General features: G+C 34.6%; 1 pseudogene; it reads left to right on the top strand.

Annotated features, from left to right (window-relative positions):
- LOC131039714 (phosphoenolpyruvate carboxykinase (ATP) 1-like) overlaps positions 1 to 17,749 on the top strand; it is a 34,022-nt pseudogene extending 16,273 nt beyond the window's left edge.
- Positions 17,750 to 19,137: the final 1,388 nt, after the last annotated feature.

Below are 19,137 nucleotides of genomic sequence, written 5' to 3'. Positions count from 1 at the left end.
TAGTGATCTAAGTTTCACAATTTCAACCAATACCAACATCAAATACTTAGCTAGTTATCCAAGTTAGTCAAATCAATCTAGTTTCCAATATTAGGATAAATTATCCTCATTGGGGAACTTCATCATTTGATGCACTTAGTCATATTAATATGGGATATCGAACCCTCTATTTGACTTAGTAAGCTTGGGTGTCAAAACAAGGTATTTATTCTCAAATCAACTTATCCAAAATTGAAACTTTGATCACTCATATGACCACCCCTCGACACTTAAAGAGGAAGAATCTTCATGAAAAGACTGATTTAAAAAGGAAAGAGCCTAGTCAAAAGAAGCTCTTGAAGAAAAGGAAGTTTCTCTTCATAAATTGCAAACTCCTTCTAAAGCATCACACTTTCTTGCATCATTTCTGTAACTATCTACATGGTCAAGGGATTGAGTTTGACGAGGGATCCTTGAAAACACATACCTCCACACAAAGGTCAGCACTATCACAAAGTCTCAACAAAGTAGGAAAGATCAATTTGGCTTATCTACCTGAAGTTCCAATGACTTATTGAAACATGTTTCACATAGATAATTCACATGCCCATCTATACTCAATCTCAAAAGTGTAAGGAGCAAGAAGCAAAATTTGAATCAAGCATGGGGTATAGAGAAGCCAACCCCTTCTATGAATATCTACATACTGATGAGGATGAGATTATTGAGGACCTCATTCAAGAGGCCAAACAACACACCAACTTCCAAAAACATGGAAAAACTCATAGAAGCCGACAAACAAAAATACTTCCTCATGCTAGCAAGCAAGGGTGTTAAAATCCCTACAAATTTTGACATAGAGAAGTTAAGGCAAACACATCATGAGACAAGAGAGGAACTAAGAACACCTCACCATGATAACTAGGATGAAAATGACCCTATGGCTAACATCACACAACAACTCCAAGCTCTTCAACAGCAGATGCAAGACATGCAACAAGGGAAAACAAGAAGATATTTCTTAGAGGATATTTTCCACTAACCATTCGATAGAAGCTTGAACAAGATACCATTTCCACCCAACAGCGAAATTCCCAAATATAACAAGTGTAATGGAAAAATTGACCCCTAAGATCATGTAAGGGAGTTTTGTACCATGGGTTTGGAATTCGCACATAATGACAACTACATGATGAGATTGTTTCCAAGAAGTCTAGGTGGACAAACTATGGAATGGCTCTAAAAAATCACACCGACCCTAAGATCATTTGAAGAGTTAGTGAACAAATTTGTGTCAAAATACTCATACAATATCCAACATGCGATAACCATTCTCAATCTTTGCAATACCAAATAGAAAAAAAATGAGTCATTCATGACATTCCTACAAAGATGGAGATGATTGATTTCTAGATACCCCCATCCAGTACCTGGAAAGGAAAAGATGGATTTCTTTATGGACAATCTTAGTAGCGAAATGAGTTATCGACTCCAATTGCAATGTCTACCTAGCTTCTAGAAATTGATTGTTAATGGTATCAAAATAGAAGAGACCTTGATTAAAAGGGGAATCTTAAAATTCTCTAAGGAAGGTACCAGTTTTTCAAACAACAACAACTACAATAAAAACAACAACAACCCTGACAAGTCCAAATTCTGGAGGAAGAACAAGAATATTGTCAATGATGGTGTAGTAGATTCTCACAATGTGAAAGAAAAATAATAAATATTAAACTTATCAAGTACTACACCAACCGACAATCAAGGAAACAATAACACAAAACCAACTCCTCCACCATATCGAAGGAAATTCACACCTTTGGGGCAATCACTTGAATCAACATTCAGAGAACTTTTGGAAAACAAACTCATCACATTGCCAAACATAAGGGATTTTGAACCACAAGTCAAACCATCATGGTGGAATGATGCACATCATTGCGAGTATCATAGAAGCAAAGGTCATCAGACCAATGATTGCCTAAGGTTGAAGAACTTGGTTCAAGATCTATTAGACAAAGGTGACATAACAGTAGATGGACATAAAACCAATGATGATCATGAAGCATTTAAAAATCCCCTCCCCAATTATGACAAGGGAACAACATCATCCTCAAACAACAAGGGGGCCCACACAAATCATGCGTATAACAATGTCATCAATCACATATCGGTATGTGACAATCAAGTCAATGTCATTAAGATCAAGGACAAACAAGAGAAATTCCCAATAAATGTGACTACATGGGCCCAATCCATGTATGTATTGAAAGGAAACACCTCCAAAGCGTCCACTCCTCCAAAAAATCAATACAACTTGGTAGATCAATTACATAAAACACCAGCCCAAATATCAATACTAGAGCTTCTCAAGATTTCACCGACACATAAGGATATATTAGAGAGAGCTCTCGTAGACACTACAATTCCTAACAACTTGGATATTGATCGATTCCAAGCCATGGTGGGGCACTTAACTGTGCCCCATAATCTATCATTTTTTGAACATGATGACGTTGTTGGCATTTTTAGTTTGTTGACACTTTTCATATAGATTTCATTAATGATATGTTGTCATTGATGTCAATTGAACCATTAATGGTATTCATGTTATTGCTGATATTGCTGATATTATTGTTTTTGATATTGGCTAGTAACCGGTAAGAAGAGATTTGTGGAAGATGTTGTAAACTTGTATGTAAAGTTTGTGAGTTGAACCAGTGAACCACTGTAAAGGGTTAAACCTTTCTATGCAATGTAACTAGTAAACCCTATTAGTTGTTAAACCCTAACCGATCAAGTTTGTTGGTTTATTATCTGATGAACGGTAATGAAGGAGAAATGTGTAATCATTGTATGAGGATAAGTTCAAATTGTTTTGGCACATTTGTTTATTGTCTAGGGAAGGAACAAAGTGGATTGCATCTAATGCACAATGCGTGATGAGTTACAAAGTTCGATGGAGTGGTGATCATGGAGCGGTTAGAATTTTCTTGAAGAATGTGAAGAGATTGTCATGATTTCTAACGGTCAAGATTGTACCAACTTGTTTGTAATCTTGATGATGAGAATTAGGTTTTTTTTGTGTTATCGATCTAATTGATTTTTATTTAAGGTCGATGAAGTTGTTTGTAAAGGTTGTTGGCAAGATTAGCATAAACCTGTTGAGTGTGTTGTTGCCTAACTAGTGAATGGATCTACACTTTGAGTGAAGGTAGATTGAATCTTAAAAGGATCTTATCAAGAAAACAAAGTGTTATTTAGACAGATCAAGAAAACCTGTTGTTTGATGAATACTAAGAGGGGGGGTGAATTAGTATACCAAAAAATACTGAACTCAAACACTTAAACATTTTACTAGTAAACTGGTATAACAGTTTTACTAACAAACCAGTTAAGACAAATGCAAACCAAACAACAAATAAGGCATTCACCAACAGGAGCACAATCACCATAACACAAGAGATTTTGACATGGAAACCCAAATGGGAAAAAAACCATGGTGTGATGAAACTCACAAGTAACTATCTGTAGAATAGTAACCAGACCGGTTAAGGTCATACAATGTTCTTCACCAGAACATATCCTGTTAGGAATCTCAATATCTGTTAGGAGATAAGTTTGATTAAAGACTACCTTGTGAGAGGATTTCAGATCCATAGCTGTGAAACACCTTGTTAGAGGATTTATAAAGGCTTTTCCAGGCCTACCCGGTTAAGGGTTTCAGACTTGTCAAAGATATGAGTAATCAACAAGTGAGTGATCTAAATACTAGCACAATATGCTTGGTTAGATCCTTGATAGATCATTGTTAATGCATTTCAACATTACTTCAGTCTTCAATATTTCCACACTTTGTTTCTTCACATAGACCTAATCTATTTCTGTGATCGCACATACAAAAACCTCATCAATTACCTAGAACCCTAACAACACCTAAAACCCCAGACATGATGTCCTTATAAAGGAATCTGATTTCATGTCAGTCCAATAGGATTACATTGCAAGTTCCTAGGTTCAGTGCATCTGGACACATTTGGTAACATGACACAGAATCACCACCAAAGTGTCGGTGGATGATAACTCATTACAAAAAAAAATACCAGTTCGTAACTCATCACAGGGTAATACCGGTTCATACATTTAACCGATTACTGGTTCACACATTTTACCAATTACCGGTTTGTCAAAATGAAGACTGGGAAAAATGATAACAACTGCTTTGTTCCTTCATACCACTTTGGGATCCTCGAACCGTTTGAGGTCTTCATACCGCTTGGGTCTTCATACTGCTTGAGATCGGTAAACACTTTCTGCAAAATACTGATAGTCTAAAGACTATAATACATAATATCGGTTGGAACAAATACCGGTTGAGCATAACTCATACATACAAAAAGTGATCTCAAAGAAAGTGTGTGTCCATCAATGAGAATCACAACATCATCATCAAAAATGCCAACATTGTTTTCTAATAATTACAACAGAAGTGGAATCCCTTAACCGGGTAATCTCTAACAAGCTTGGTTACTCATTAAATCCTCTAACAAGGTGGTCCATTAGCTTGGATTCTTAAATCCTCCAACGAGGTTACTCCTAACAGGGTATTGTTATTTTCATCAAGGCATATTTGTAAATCCCTTAACTGGGTGATTCCTAACCGAAATTAGTTCTTAACAAGACTTATTGTAAAGAGTTAGCAGGCTTGGCTCCTAACAGGGCAAACTTCAGAAGAGTTCAGATATCTATCCTTGTGAGTCTCATCTCACTATGGTTTTTACCTATTTGGGTTTTCCACGTATAAACATTTGTGTCAAGTGGTGAATGCTTTTGTGGTTGTGATCTTATTTGTTGATTTGATTAACTTCTGATAAGGCATGATAACTAGAAGCATTGAGAGATGAATATGTTGAGTTATGATTAAGCATTGTTGATGTTTACACGATTAAAGTTGTTTACTGTTAAGTTGTCATAACAGTCAAACCGGTTGATGTCAAGTATTCTTATGAATATTGATCTTGACTAAGGTATGTTTACTTTGTGTGATTGAATTTGAGTTTGGGAACTTTGTATCAGTTTTTCAGTATACTAATTCACCCCCCTCTCAATATTCTACCAGATACTTATTCTTTCATCATACCATCACATGTCTCTTTGATTCATCCGCATAATACCCCGCTCCATATCAAATTTTTGGCCTATAAACATCAGGTAAAACATGCAATAATAGATGGAGGATCTAGCCTAAATATAAGTACTTTAAACTTGTATGTGCATTGGGCTTATCAGAAAAATCTATTGATCCAAAGAAAAAGATAACCATAAAAGCATATGATGATGAAGAAAGATCATTAGAAGAATTAGTGGTACTACCCATCCAAGTGGGACTAGTTTAGAAAGACACCATCTCTCAAGTATTGGATATAAACTTGTCTTATAACATACTTTTGGGTCGTACTTGGATTCATGAGATGAAAGTAGTACCATCAACATATCATCAGTGTCTAAAATTTCCATACAATGGGCAAGAAATATCCATATCAACAAACACCAATCCCTTTTAGTACTACAACAACCTTAAAATAGCTCAGAATGTCCTAGTACCACACAAAAGGGAAGCTCTTTCTTCCACATCATCAAGAAACATGGATCAACTCAACTCTTTGTCCATAGATTTTGAAAAGAAGATGCAATTAAAGGACAAATCCATGGGAGAGTATTCTTTTGAACCATCTCTATGTCTATCACAATTGCCAATTTCATCAAGGTCTCATGGACAACCATTAACATCAAAGCAAAAATCTATACAACCCGTCAAAATTTTTGATGGCACATTTATCCAAGCAGACACATTAGTAGATGAAATGGAAGACAAGGACATCCTAAATTGGTTATACAAGGATGAAGAAGAAACCATAGCAACAACTTTAGATGTCATAATCCCCATAGAACAATATGGCAACGGATTTAAGATCACATAAGAGATAAGATACAAAGGCAAAGGCCCTATTGGCAAGCATCAAGAAGGAATCATAGAACCAATTCAACCTTATTCACAACTCTCCAAGGACAAATATGGACTAGGATATGGGAAACACAATCAACCACATCAACAACAAGAATCCACAAGGTGACAACAACAACAGGAAGTAACACAACAACAAGAAGCAGAAGAAGCAATCCAAAGACAATAGGAAGAGGAGTATGAACAAAAACAAGAAGAACTTGCCATCAAAAGGGAGGTAGCTACTCATAATCTCTATGAATAGATCCTCATATTACAAGCTAGTTCAGACGTAGACTCAAATGAATGGGAGTGAGATTCACCTACACAATTTGATTGGGACTTGGAGGATGTTGAGGTTGATGCAGTACACACATATACACCCACACCTGATGAAGGACAAAGCTCAAGGTCTAGAATATTTGAATTTGGACAACTAAATATCTATGAGGCTAGCGAGAATGAGAAGATTCGATACAAGACGGGAAATCCCAAGGAGAATATTGTCATAGACCTCGATATTCATATTGATAACTTTGACAATGTCTCTATCATGACCCTTACAACATCAAACCTTAATCCACCTAACAATTCCTTACCCCTCATGCATCCTAAACTCATAGACTAGGAACAACTTGAATAACTCAATATACCTATCTTCCCAGATGATGACACTATTGTTCATTACCTCTATTCAGTAAACCCTGAAACATGCTCCACCAATGAATATCATAATGATATCTTCAACTAGGGGAGTGCCACGTCTTTCAGTTGCAAAACAAATAAAAAACAAAATAGATCTAATGGTGAAAACCATCTAATGACAGTATTAGATCATGAAAAAGTGAAAACAAAGGATGCATCCAACGGTGAAAACCTCTTTGAGGTGCTAAGGGATGAAAGAATTGACACTCTTCCTAAGAACTATTAGGAGAGATCACCAATATTGATTTAGCCAACCCAATCAATAAATATCGACACAACGAAGATAGCAAAGACTTTACATCTAGCTCTATCTTTAACAGATCAAGAGAAGCCAAGTTTCACAAGGTTTTTCGAAGAAAAGCAAATCAACTTTGGTTGGTCATATGAAGGTATGGAAGGAGTAGATCCAGATCTGATCATGCACCATTTATCCATAGCTCTAGGAGCTAAGCCTATCAAACAGAAGCTGAGAAAAATGAATCCACATGTGCCACTGCTAGTCAAAGTAGAACTAAAGAAACTATTGGATATTGGTTTCATTCGACCAATCAACTATGCAGAGTGGATCTCCAACATAGTACCTATTTCTAAACTAGACAAAAGTACCAAGATATGCACCAACTTCAAAGATTTGAGCATGGATTTCCCTAAGGATGATTTTCCTTTACTCAGCATCGACAAAATTATAGATTTAACAACATGACATACCATGTTATCACTTATAGACAGTTTCTCAGGCTATAATAAAATCAAAATATCACTAGAAGACCAAGATAAAACAACATTTACATGTCCATGGGGTACCTACTATGGAATGTCATGCCTTTTGTCTTAAAGAATGCAGGTTCGACCTATCAATGTGTGACTAAACCCCAAAAAGTGTGTCTTTAGTGTAACATCCAACAAACTATTGGGATACATAGTATCAGAAAAGGGTATCGAGGTGGATCCCACAAAAGTACAAGCAATCATGGAGATGCCACCTCCTAGAAATATCATACAGTTAAGATCTCTACAGGGATGACTACAATCCATCAGAAGATTAATCGCTCAACTAGCCGACAAGTGTCTCCCTTTCACTCACCTACCCCACAAGAATGTTCCTTTCAGATAGGAGGACAAACATGCAGAATCATTCCATGAATTAAAGCAGTAACTAATGAATCCACCCATATTGGTGCCGCTGATAGCAAGAAAACCTCTACTTCTATACATATCGGCCACCGAGGTATCTTTAGGAGCTTTATTAGCACAATAAGATTCAACAGGCAAAGAAAGAGCAATCTACTACATCAACAAAACATTGAATGGATATGAGCTCAACTATACCTTCTGTTGGAACCCTAAAATTTTCAAATTTTAGAGTTCCATATTTAGTCAGAAGGCAAACTTTTTCCATGTGATTGTGTGTATTGCCTATGATTAGCCCTTAGGAACCTATTATGCAATCAAAACTTGAGGTAAGTATGTATTGCACAAATTCAAATCTTGAGGTGCACACTCTCAAACCCTAATTGTTTTGTCTAAAAGTATGATGCCTTTTAAATTTGTTCATATTCAAGTAATTTAATTTTAATATTCACTATGTCTTTTGAATAAATCCAAATGCAATTTATTATGTGCAATGTTAATTTTTTCTCAAAATCATGTTATCTAGACATTGAGCGGTTTTCTCCTATAGGGACATTACACTGATTGAATTCCATCACAATATTTTTTTTTTTTTACAACCAGTCTTAATTATATTAATTGGAGAGTGTTTGAGTTTAAAAATATTATTTTTTATCCTCCAATTAATATTATATTAATTAGAGAGTGTTTGAGTTTTAAAACTAACACAAATGTTGAGCTCGTGTGATGTGTGGGAAATCAAAGATTTTGTGTTTGATCAAATGAAATGATCAAACACTATGTAGTTGGTTGAAGGAAATAAAGAGTTTATTTTCAAAGGAAATATATAAATACTCTAATTTACACATATATTTAAATCATTTAAATAAATGATTTAAGGGCATATTATGAAGAGCATACTTTGAATCTTTTAAATAAAAGATTTAAAGGTATTTTAAGGGAGGTAAAAGGTTTTTTATCTCATAAGGTAAAGTAATTATGATTTTTTGTCCAAAGGCATTATTATAGGGACTTCTTGATCTTGAAATTTTATTTATTTTAGGTGATTTCCATTTTATAGATCATTCTTGAAAATCTCCTAAATATTAGGAGAATTTTGTGAGGGTTTTATTGCAATAAAAATAGCTTTGCCCTAAAGGTTGAGTTTTGGTAAAATACATTTCTTAGGGTAAATTATTTTTATTAATGGTTTTATGATTCTAGAAAAATAAGTAAGTCATTGGGGATCGACATAATTAAAAACGTGCTACCCCAATAGAGTAAGTTACACTGATGAACTTCCAGGAGGTGAAGGTAATGTTATTTTAATTTTGCTAAGGAACTAACTCTGTTTTTTGTGTGCAGGAAGGATACATTTGTTCCTTCCTTGGCATATATCTCACATGAAGTATTCCTTACCCTAAGTTGGATATAATGTTTTATTTATCATCTCTTAAAACACAGTGATTTTATTTCTGCCAAACTTACTTTGGTAAGAACCATATTCATTTTTAGTTACCTTTTGAATAATTATAAATGAATATATCTTGTCAAAGGGAAATTGCATAGATGCTTTGAGGTCGAAGTACCTATAATATTTCTTATCATTTTTTCATAAATATTGACACCCTAAATTAATAAATTGAATAATTTATTAGGGTAAAGTTAATCATTTGGCATTGTATCTTCTTGGTGATATTCTATAATTAAGGAGTGATATGGTTATATCATATAATAATGGTTTGATTGGTTCCTTGCAAGTGTACATCCCATATAATAAATTACTTCCAAGGGAATCGAAGTTGCCCTATTAAGTGAAAATGTATTCTTATGGTATACAAGAGGGAAGTATATTCTTTTATCTTTTTACATTATGTTATCATTTGAATATACATTAGGGTAAATTATAAAGAGATTGATTCACTTTATGATGATATGTTTTCCTAATCAAATTGAAAAGTGAAAATATATTATTGCAAAGATGGAATATTTATCCAAAGCGATTATTTCCAAAGGGAAATTTATATGTTAATGTTACTTTTGAAAAGTAAATTTAAAAATAATGTGAATATTAGGGATTATTATTTACGTAAACATTTGCCCTAGAATTTTTAGGAGCAAATTATTAAATATCCCTAGCAATATGAGTTTTTGATAAATCAATAAATTGATTACATTATTTAATGTGTAGGATGGTCACATATGAAAGTTTACATTTATTCCTAAAAGCACAACACATATTGAGGAGGGAGTATTTCTCACTAACAATCTTTATTTACTTGCAATAACATTATGAAAAGTAAATATCATTTATAGCATTTGACATAATTATTATAATATTTTATTTTCCTTTGAGGAATTATAAAGATATATATGTTTTGCCAAAAGGAAAATTGTATTACATAATTAATATTATTTTGATGTATTATTTATCATTATTTCTACATTAATATTTTTACCCATAAATCATTAAATTGAATACATATTGGGGAAAGTATTATGTTTTATTATATGGATGATGCATTTAAAGATCAAAATATTATATTTTTTGATTAAGGAAAATCAGGTTTTAAGGGACCCAAAACCCACTTACATAACGTAAAGATAAGCAAGAAAGAAACTAGAGAGAACACTACATAGAAAGAAAAGCTACAAAAGACCAGCAGAAAAAATAATAGCTAGGGAAAAGGACAACAAAAAACCAGTGAGAGAATGGCAAACAAAGACCAGTATTACATTTCAGATCAAAATATTATATTTGGACCAGAAGAGAAAATGTGTTTTATTTTGAAGAGTTCTTTTTCACCTTGAATAAAATGGACTTATATTGCATATGCTTATTATTTGCCCTAGGTCATAAAATCAAATGTCTATATCAAGGTAAATTATTATTTTATTATGAATAAATATTTACAAGTGTAAAGTGCTTTGAGTTTTATGAGGGAATAAAGATTATTAATACTTCAAAAGCAAAACCTAGTCAAGAGTAATATATGATTTATCAATGAAATTGATTGGTTTAATTTATGTACAGGATATTTCATCAAAGCTTGATGATGAGGAATATCAAAGAATGCATAAATGGAAATGGAATTTTATCAAAGTGAAAGATTGAAAAGAGTATTATTAAAGTTTCTATTTAGTATGTATTTAGGGTTCTTACTTGTAATTATTTTTCAAACCAAAGGGTGTGTCCTTTGGGAATGCAACTATCTGTAACTCCCTCTTGTGTATGAAAGGGTGTGTCCTTTCATATATGCCTTTTCATGGACATACTTATAGGGAGTAATTTTGTTTGGGATAGAAGAGGGAGATTTGATAGAACATCATGCTGCTGTAAGGATTGAAAGTCTTCTGTATTAGGGAAGTCTATAGGAAGAAGAAGTATCATTTTGTGCAAGAAAATTGTAATGAAGTATCTCTAAGTGTATCTTTTGTGTGTTGTCAGTTCTCAGAGATTAATATACAAGGTTCGTTGTTTCTACTTCAAATATAGTGTATACTTCTGTGTTGATGAAATATTCTTTGTCCTCTTGATAAATCTATTTAAGAATTTACAATAATGTGAATCACATGCTGTTACATTAAATGTGAGATTGGGTTCTTATTGTTTATGTGACACATACTGAACCTTTATAGTGATGATTAACATTGTCTCTTGAGTTGATAAAGTTATTTTTCCACAAAGTATCATATATATTCTTGGATAGAGGCACTGGTCTGTTATTCATTCTCTGAGATTCTAATTTGATACACATAAGGTCCTTGAGAGAGAAACATTCTTCTAAAGCCTTTTGAACTAATCTATTGCATATTTCTTGTATGTCCTAAAATTATTTTATTTCCAAAATACTAAAATCTCTATACACAATTTGTTGGCAAATGCACACTCCAATGAGAAATTGTAGGTGATTGAAGGTATTGTCATTGATGGCAACCTTGCAATCATGTGATACCGATAGGATGACATAGGCACTGACATCAATAGACTCTACACCGGCACATAGAACACTGACAACAAAAAGGAAGAATACCAGCATCCTGGCCGAAAACAATTTTGTATTAATGTATTTTGTAATTTATTGTAAAATCTTTTGTAAGCCAAGATGGCAGATTGTAATATGACACATATATGTATGAGATCATTGTAGATCATTTTGTAGACATGAGATAGGATGCGAAGTATGGAAAAGTAATAGCAGACCTAATATGTGAATTATTGGTTAAGGGTTTATGTTGTAACAAAGCTTAAACTAGTACTGAATCTGGCATAGCAGATGCTTATTTGAAGCAGTACAAGACATTGGATTAGTATAATCCATTTTTGTAAGTCAGTGTGACTTCTTTTGTAATTGAGTAGTGAGCTCTAGGCACTTGGCCTTCCTGCACGTGTAGGCCCCTATTGTAAGAGTAATATTCCCTTATTGGCCAGTAAGCGAATATTGTGGGTCACAAATCCCACCGAGGTTTTTCCCACACCGGGTTTCCTCATTAAAATACTGTGTTATGGTGTGCTTCTCATGTTGTTGTTATTGTTCTTATTTACTGCATTATTTTTGGTTTACCGGTACTCAGTTTTAATATGCTTTATGTGTTTTAAATCAAGTAATTTGATATACCAGTTAGATACTGATTCACCCCCCCTTCCAGTATCTTTGGGAATCCTAACAATTGGTATCAGAGCCTGTCCTCTATTTTCAAAAGCCTAACAACTTGAGGAAGATCTTGTCATCGGTAGAGATGTAAAACTTGAGAAAGCAATTGTAAACAACTCTTACAGACTATGATGCAGAAAAAGTGAAGAATATAAAACTTGAGGATGATCTGAAGGCTGCTCAGGATGTTGTTCAAGCACTTCAAGAAAATTTTACTATTGCAAGGAACAAGAGGAGAGAACTTTATGAAAAGATGTAGAATGAGGAAAATGAAAAGGAAACTCTTAATGATTTGGTAAACAAGCTAAGACAAGAAATCAATACAATAAAGAATGAGATGCAGGATATGACTATTAGATTTTGTAAAGAAATTGACGACATAAAGAAGAATGAAGAAGACTTGGTTAGAAGACTAAATGATGTTGGAAATGAAAACACAAGACTCAGTCATGAAAATGATATGTTGAAGACAGATCTAATGCACACACAAAATGACAAAACTGAACTCATGAGACAGAAAGGAATCTTGGAGAATGAACTGACTATTGCAAATCAACACAAGGAGAAATTCAAGAAAAGTTCAGAAGAACTTGGTGACATGCTGAAGAATTAGAAACCTAATGGTGATACAAATGGCCTTGGCTTTGAAGTTGGTGAAAGCTCTGGTACTGCAAACAATCATGATCATAGCAAATCGGTAAAACAACCTACTGCTTACAAATTTAATGGCAAATGCTTTAACTGTAACAAGTATGTGATAACTTAATGATGAATGAATAGTACCAAACCGGTACTAAGAGGGGGGGGTGAATCAATACCAGAAAAAACTCAACCTTAAACCGGTTTGTCAACTAACACTTATGCACTGACAGACAAATAGCAGCACCGGTCCTTCAACAGAGTTCAACTGGCAAAACCCAGTGTAACTAAGACAAGCAAATACCAGTTGACACTTATCTTCTCATATAATCTAACTCTTCATTCCCATTTCACTCTAATGCATGAACATGCAATCTACCATCAAAGATGTACATATTACAGCAAGATCAACATGCATCACCACTTAATCAAAAAACAATCATAACATCACATGAAGAAAACATCACACATGACACATATTTTTCACGTGGAAACCCAACTAGGAAAAACCACGGTGGGGATGAATACCCACAAGCTTGTTTTTGAACTCTTTGGAAGTCCATTATGTTAGGAGCCTTGTTTAGTTAAAGACAGATACAATAGGCTCTGTTAGGAACCGATCCTGTTAGGGATCACCCAGTTAAGGGATGGCTACAATACCTGGTTAAGGGTTAAACCCTGTTAAGGGTACCTTGTTAGAGGATTTCAAGAACTCAATAGCTAAAGGATATCAATGACTCAATAGCTTCAAGTTACCCTGTTAGAGGATTTTCAATAAGTCGGTTAAGGCTACCTTGTTAGGGGATTTCACAACTGTTAAAGTAGTTAAGATCAATAGGTATATGAATGACCTGATAATAGCACTCAATGCCAATGCAGATCCGCTTAAGCTCCTCTTCACCTTCTACACTTACACTCTTCAGATACAACTTCTTTCCTCTGGTCTGGCAAGAATCACGTATCTCTTCTCTTAGATACACACATAAATTTTGCCAACAACCTCTAAAAGAATCATAACATCGACCTTATAGGATAACAGATAGGTTGGTAGCATAAACCCTAAACCCTAGACCTACTAGGTTAAGGAATTTAAAGGGTTCAATCCTGACCATTGATCATACTATATTGAATGCAACAGTCTTGATCCAATCTCAAGACATTCTCCATCGTTTGTTTTCCATCGATTGCATGGCGGCTGATAACCCATCACACGTTATCACCGTTTATAAACTTCGCACATTCCCGAGGTAGATAGGAACACTCTTCTTTATGCAAGATCCTTCATGTGCACAAGTCTTACATGGCAACACTATCTGTTCTTTGTTATCATGCTAACTTCATCACATAAAGATCACTGATTGAGTCACACAGGCTTGAGATACTCCAACCGAAAATCCTAAAGTGGAAACTACCTACCAACCTGTAGTCATACAATGCTTCCATGTACCAATTCCCATGACTACATGCTGGTTCACCTTGACATGCCGGTTCACCTTGAACAAATATACCGCTTTACTTTGGCATATATACCGGTTCTCACATATGCCAGTTCTCTCTTCATATTACCTATTGACATCAATGACAACATACAATATCATTATGTCCTCATACCGGTTCACATAATGCCAACAATATGGTCATAGAGAAAATAAGTGTAGATCCAGAAATCATCAGAATACTAATACACCCACCGGTCAATGTTCTAAATGCAACAAAGTTGGTCATAATTCAGAAAATTGCAGAATGAATGTAAGATGTTATATTTGTGGAAGATTTGGACAATTATCTAATCAATGCAGAACACATACCAGTATAGGATATGGGAAAGATATTCAGAAGAATAATGTGACTTGTTATGCCTGTAACAAAATTGGACATATTGCAAAATTTTGTAGAAGTAAGGCATCACTAGAAAATACCAAAGGTCTTAGTTTGAAAGATAAAGAAAAGGTTGAAGAGGTAAAGAAAGAATTCTCAAAATAATGGATCAGAAATTCAGATCAGAATGTTGAAGGGAATACCCCTCCACCGGCAGAACAGAGTAACACTCCACTGGCAGGAGACTCTTCATCTAACTAAAGGAAAATCCTTTGGGGGTTTAGCAACAAAATGAAAAACATGTTATTATTCCCTCGGTTGATGGTGAGAAGTTGAAATTACTTCTATACCGGCAGATGAGTTAAGTTGTGACTTAACCGACGAGCATTAAATGTGGTAGTTGGAGAAAATAACATTATAAAGAAAATGTTTTGGCTCCTTTTTCATTCATCGAGCATTCAAATCTTTGAGAGTGCAAAAATTCTTGAGCGAAGGCAAAACAAGCGAAAAAGTGAAGCAATCCATCAAAGAATTCATCCTTAAGGCAAATTGAGGTATTTATAGCTATGGAATCTTCATCCAATCCTGAATTTATTGTAAACCCTACTATTGTTGAAGTTGTTAAGTACCCTAGACCTGTATTCCAACTGGTTCCCAAAATTGCAAAGAAAGATGATAGCATAGGTGCATTTTCTCAAATTCCTAAGAGAGTAGTATATGCTAAAGACCCTAGGATGTATATACATTGTCATATTGAGGAATTAGGTGATGATGAGATCAAGAATATGTATAAGAATATGATTTGTGATGAGTCTGGAAATGTCAAGCCGGAACATAAAATAGTGGAAACCCTAGGTTTTACTGAAATCCTTAGTATCCTGGATTTTCCCAAAGATATCATAAGGATTGTGTTAAGCAGAGTACATGGTGAATTTTTCTGGTTAGATTCAATTCATAAAATCACAAAAGAAGCAGTAAAAGTTGTAATAGGGTTACCTTCCACTGGTAACAGACCCGACAAAACAAAGAAGGTCTCAAATGACATAGTGATAAACCTAACCGGTGCAACATTTGATAAAACTCTTTAAGGGTAAATGATGTAGAAGACATAAATGTCAGATTTATCAGTATGATCTTAGGCTATAAGGCTACACATGCAAATAGGTTGAATTTAGTTTCTAGCCTATGTATCAAAAGTGCCTATGATATGGTTAATGATAATGCAAGGATAGATGTATGTGAATGGCTCAAAGATGAGTTGATAGAAAATCTAGGAAAGATTAAAAGAGATAAGAAAGGAACATTCAGATTTGGAAATTTGCTTGTTTGTCTGATGTTGTACATAACAAAACAAGTACCCGATATTGGTGCAAGAGATTTTGGTTTTGACATTCCGGTAGGAAAACAACTGTTGGATCTATTGAACAATATGGGAGAAAACTGAGAGAAAAACCTAAACGAACATTTTCAAGCATTGAAGACTCAAATGAAAACTATAGTAAGACTGTCACAAGCTATTGTGGATAAATATCAAAAGGAAATCTATTTTGTGATCAAGAAAGATGAAATCTGGATGGAGGTAGTTGTTCCTAGAACTATCTGGGTAACTGAAATGGGCTATGAAATAGATGACAATATCATTGAAACTTATGCAAAAGCCCTCCTTGAAGAACCCAATGAACCTATTGAGGAAGTTTTTGGAAATGCTGAAACAATAGAAAGTGGAATTCAATCAAGGAAAAGGGTTAAAAAGGTTGAAGCAACTGTAAGGAAAGGAACCCGACAGGCTAAAGAAATCAAGGATGATGTTTTGAGACAAACTGGTATAAGTGAAGGTGAGTTAGAAGCACCTCAACCGGAAACTCATCTTTCATTGGTTGGAACTTCTTCTGAGAGTGATATACAGACAGTATTTAAAAGGGTAGAAAGGAAAAGAAAACCCACACCAGTACCCTCTCCTACACCAAAAAGAACCAGACAAAAAAAATAGGAAGTAAGGCCTCTAGCAAAGAAAATGACTCCTAAGCAGAAGAAGGTAAAACAAGATATCACTCCAATAGACAAACTTCTTAGTGAAATTACAGAGGATGGTAAGCTGAAGAACATCAACAAAATATACAATACACTATCAGCTGATGATAAGGAAAGCATAGAGAATGGTGTAATCTTACACTTAGATATATACAAGAAATTTTTGATGGAAGTTATTGATGAAATTCTAAATGATCTGTATAGAATACTTGAAGATAGAAGGTTAGCCATCGTTGAGCTGGACAAGAAAATTAAGATTGAAAAACTACTTGCAGTACATCCAGTCAACTCAACTGATGAAATTGATAAACTAATCAGTAAAGCAATCTGGAAAGTATTCTCTACTGCTCATCGACATGTAGCACTGATGGCAGGTAGAGTAAAGGAAGTCTTTGAGGAAACAACAGATGCATGGGATATATTCTTTGTGGAAAAAGAAAAATAGGAAGAATTAATCAGACCAAAAACTATTAAAGTATATCAAAAGGACAAAGATAAGGGGAAAGGTAAGGTAGGTGGACCTCCAATACTTAAAATAATTGACAATATGCCCCCACCTCTTTCAGATACTCCACCGGTAGATACTACTGATAGTCAACCGGCCACAAAGAGTATGAAGACTTCACTAGAGGATACAAATCCTGAGTCTGAAATTTTGTATACTATGAATGTAGACACCCAGGAAGTAAACGTTGTGGTTGAAAGAAAAACCATTGAAGATAAGGAGGAAGATGTGACTACTGAGTCACTGGCTGTAGAGCTTAAGATAAGCATAGAAAAACCTACACAGATAGAACAACCGACTTAGGATACCACTGAGAAACCGGTAGAAACAACTGAAAAACCATTTGAAGAACTAACAAAAGAGAGTTCAGAGGTACAAACTGAGACTACATCTGAGAAAATGACAGTTGAAAGCTCAGAAAAACCTTCTGAGGCACAGATAGAGAAACCGAAATAGGTACATGTTGAAGCACAGGTTCAGACAGAGATAGTGCCATCGACCCAAACTTAAAATCATAAACCTTTGTTTGTAGAAATGTAAACACAGACTGACCTACCAGAGGTTGAATCAAGTAAGGTGATTACCACAACCAATAGCATGGCTATTGTAAAGACTATTGGAAAAACATTTGGTACATCTATGGCAGAATTCATACCTACAAATGTAACAGAGGTCTTGTTGGATTCAATAAAGAAGATCACAGAATGTAATGCACAAGCCTATAAAGCTATTGATGATACAATTCCAATTCTTAAATTGATAGCACCAAAGTGCATTGTTGATAATAAGGATTCTTTAGGTCAACTAGACACATTGTCTAAGTTCATCACCAACAACATATTGACTGTTGATCAAATAAATGAGGATACATTTAAGGAAAGAATGATTAAAGAAAAAGAGAAATTCTTTGAGGAAATTGTGAAGAAGAACAAGGAGAAAATGGATACCCTATTACCGGAACTTGGAGAAATAATTTTTAACTTCAAGAAACTGTACAGGGACACTTGTAAGACAAATATCTTAACAAAAGACCTTGACAAAGAAATCAGCAAAGCACAAGACAAGATTAACAATATTTCTGACAATCTGATAGGATCATCAGATTCATTTTTGGAGATAGAAAAGAAGATTGCAGAGCTAGAAGAGAAAATCAAGAAGTTAGAGAATGACAAATAGAGAATAAAGGATAAAGAAAAGGACTTGAAATGCAGACTTGGTCCAAGACTAGAATACCTCATTTCTTTGAGAAAAGAAATATATGAGGCTTTGGTTCCCAGGCTGAAGACACTGAAAGATCAAATGCACATACTCACTGGTAGAGTGCAGAGAAAACAAGAGGAAATAAAAGACAATAAAACATTCAGTAATGGTATAAATTTGATTTTGACAGATATCTTTAAGATTGTAAGCCACCGGTTACAAGAATCCAGGCAGGACTCCAGTGACAGCGAATGACAACCTTTGTGATTGATGTCAAAGGGGGAGTAGTGTGATGAGAAAAATGGTCAGAAGGAAGTAGAGATTATCTACTCAAGGGGAGAAAACATTTTTGGAGAAAAATGGTCAGAAGGAAGTAGAGATTATTTGCTCAGGGGGAGCACACATTTTTGGACATACAGTTTTTTGGCAAAGATTTTTTTTGGACTTCAGTTTTCGGATGCACTCTTGAATTTTTCTCATGAGTGTTGCCA

The sequence above is a fragment of the Cryptomeria japonica genome, chromosome 6, assembly GCF_030272615.1.
Source record: "Cryptomeria japonica chromosome 6, Sugi_1.0, whole genome shotgun sequence".
Taxonomy (NCBI): Eukaryota; Viridiplantae; Streptophyta; class Pinopsida; order Cupressales; family Cupressaceae; genus Cryptomeria; species Cryptomeria japonica.
The sequence above is the reverse complement of the archived record's forward strand: the minus strand, read 5'-3'. Positions and strand labels throughout refer to the sequence as shown.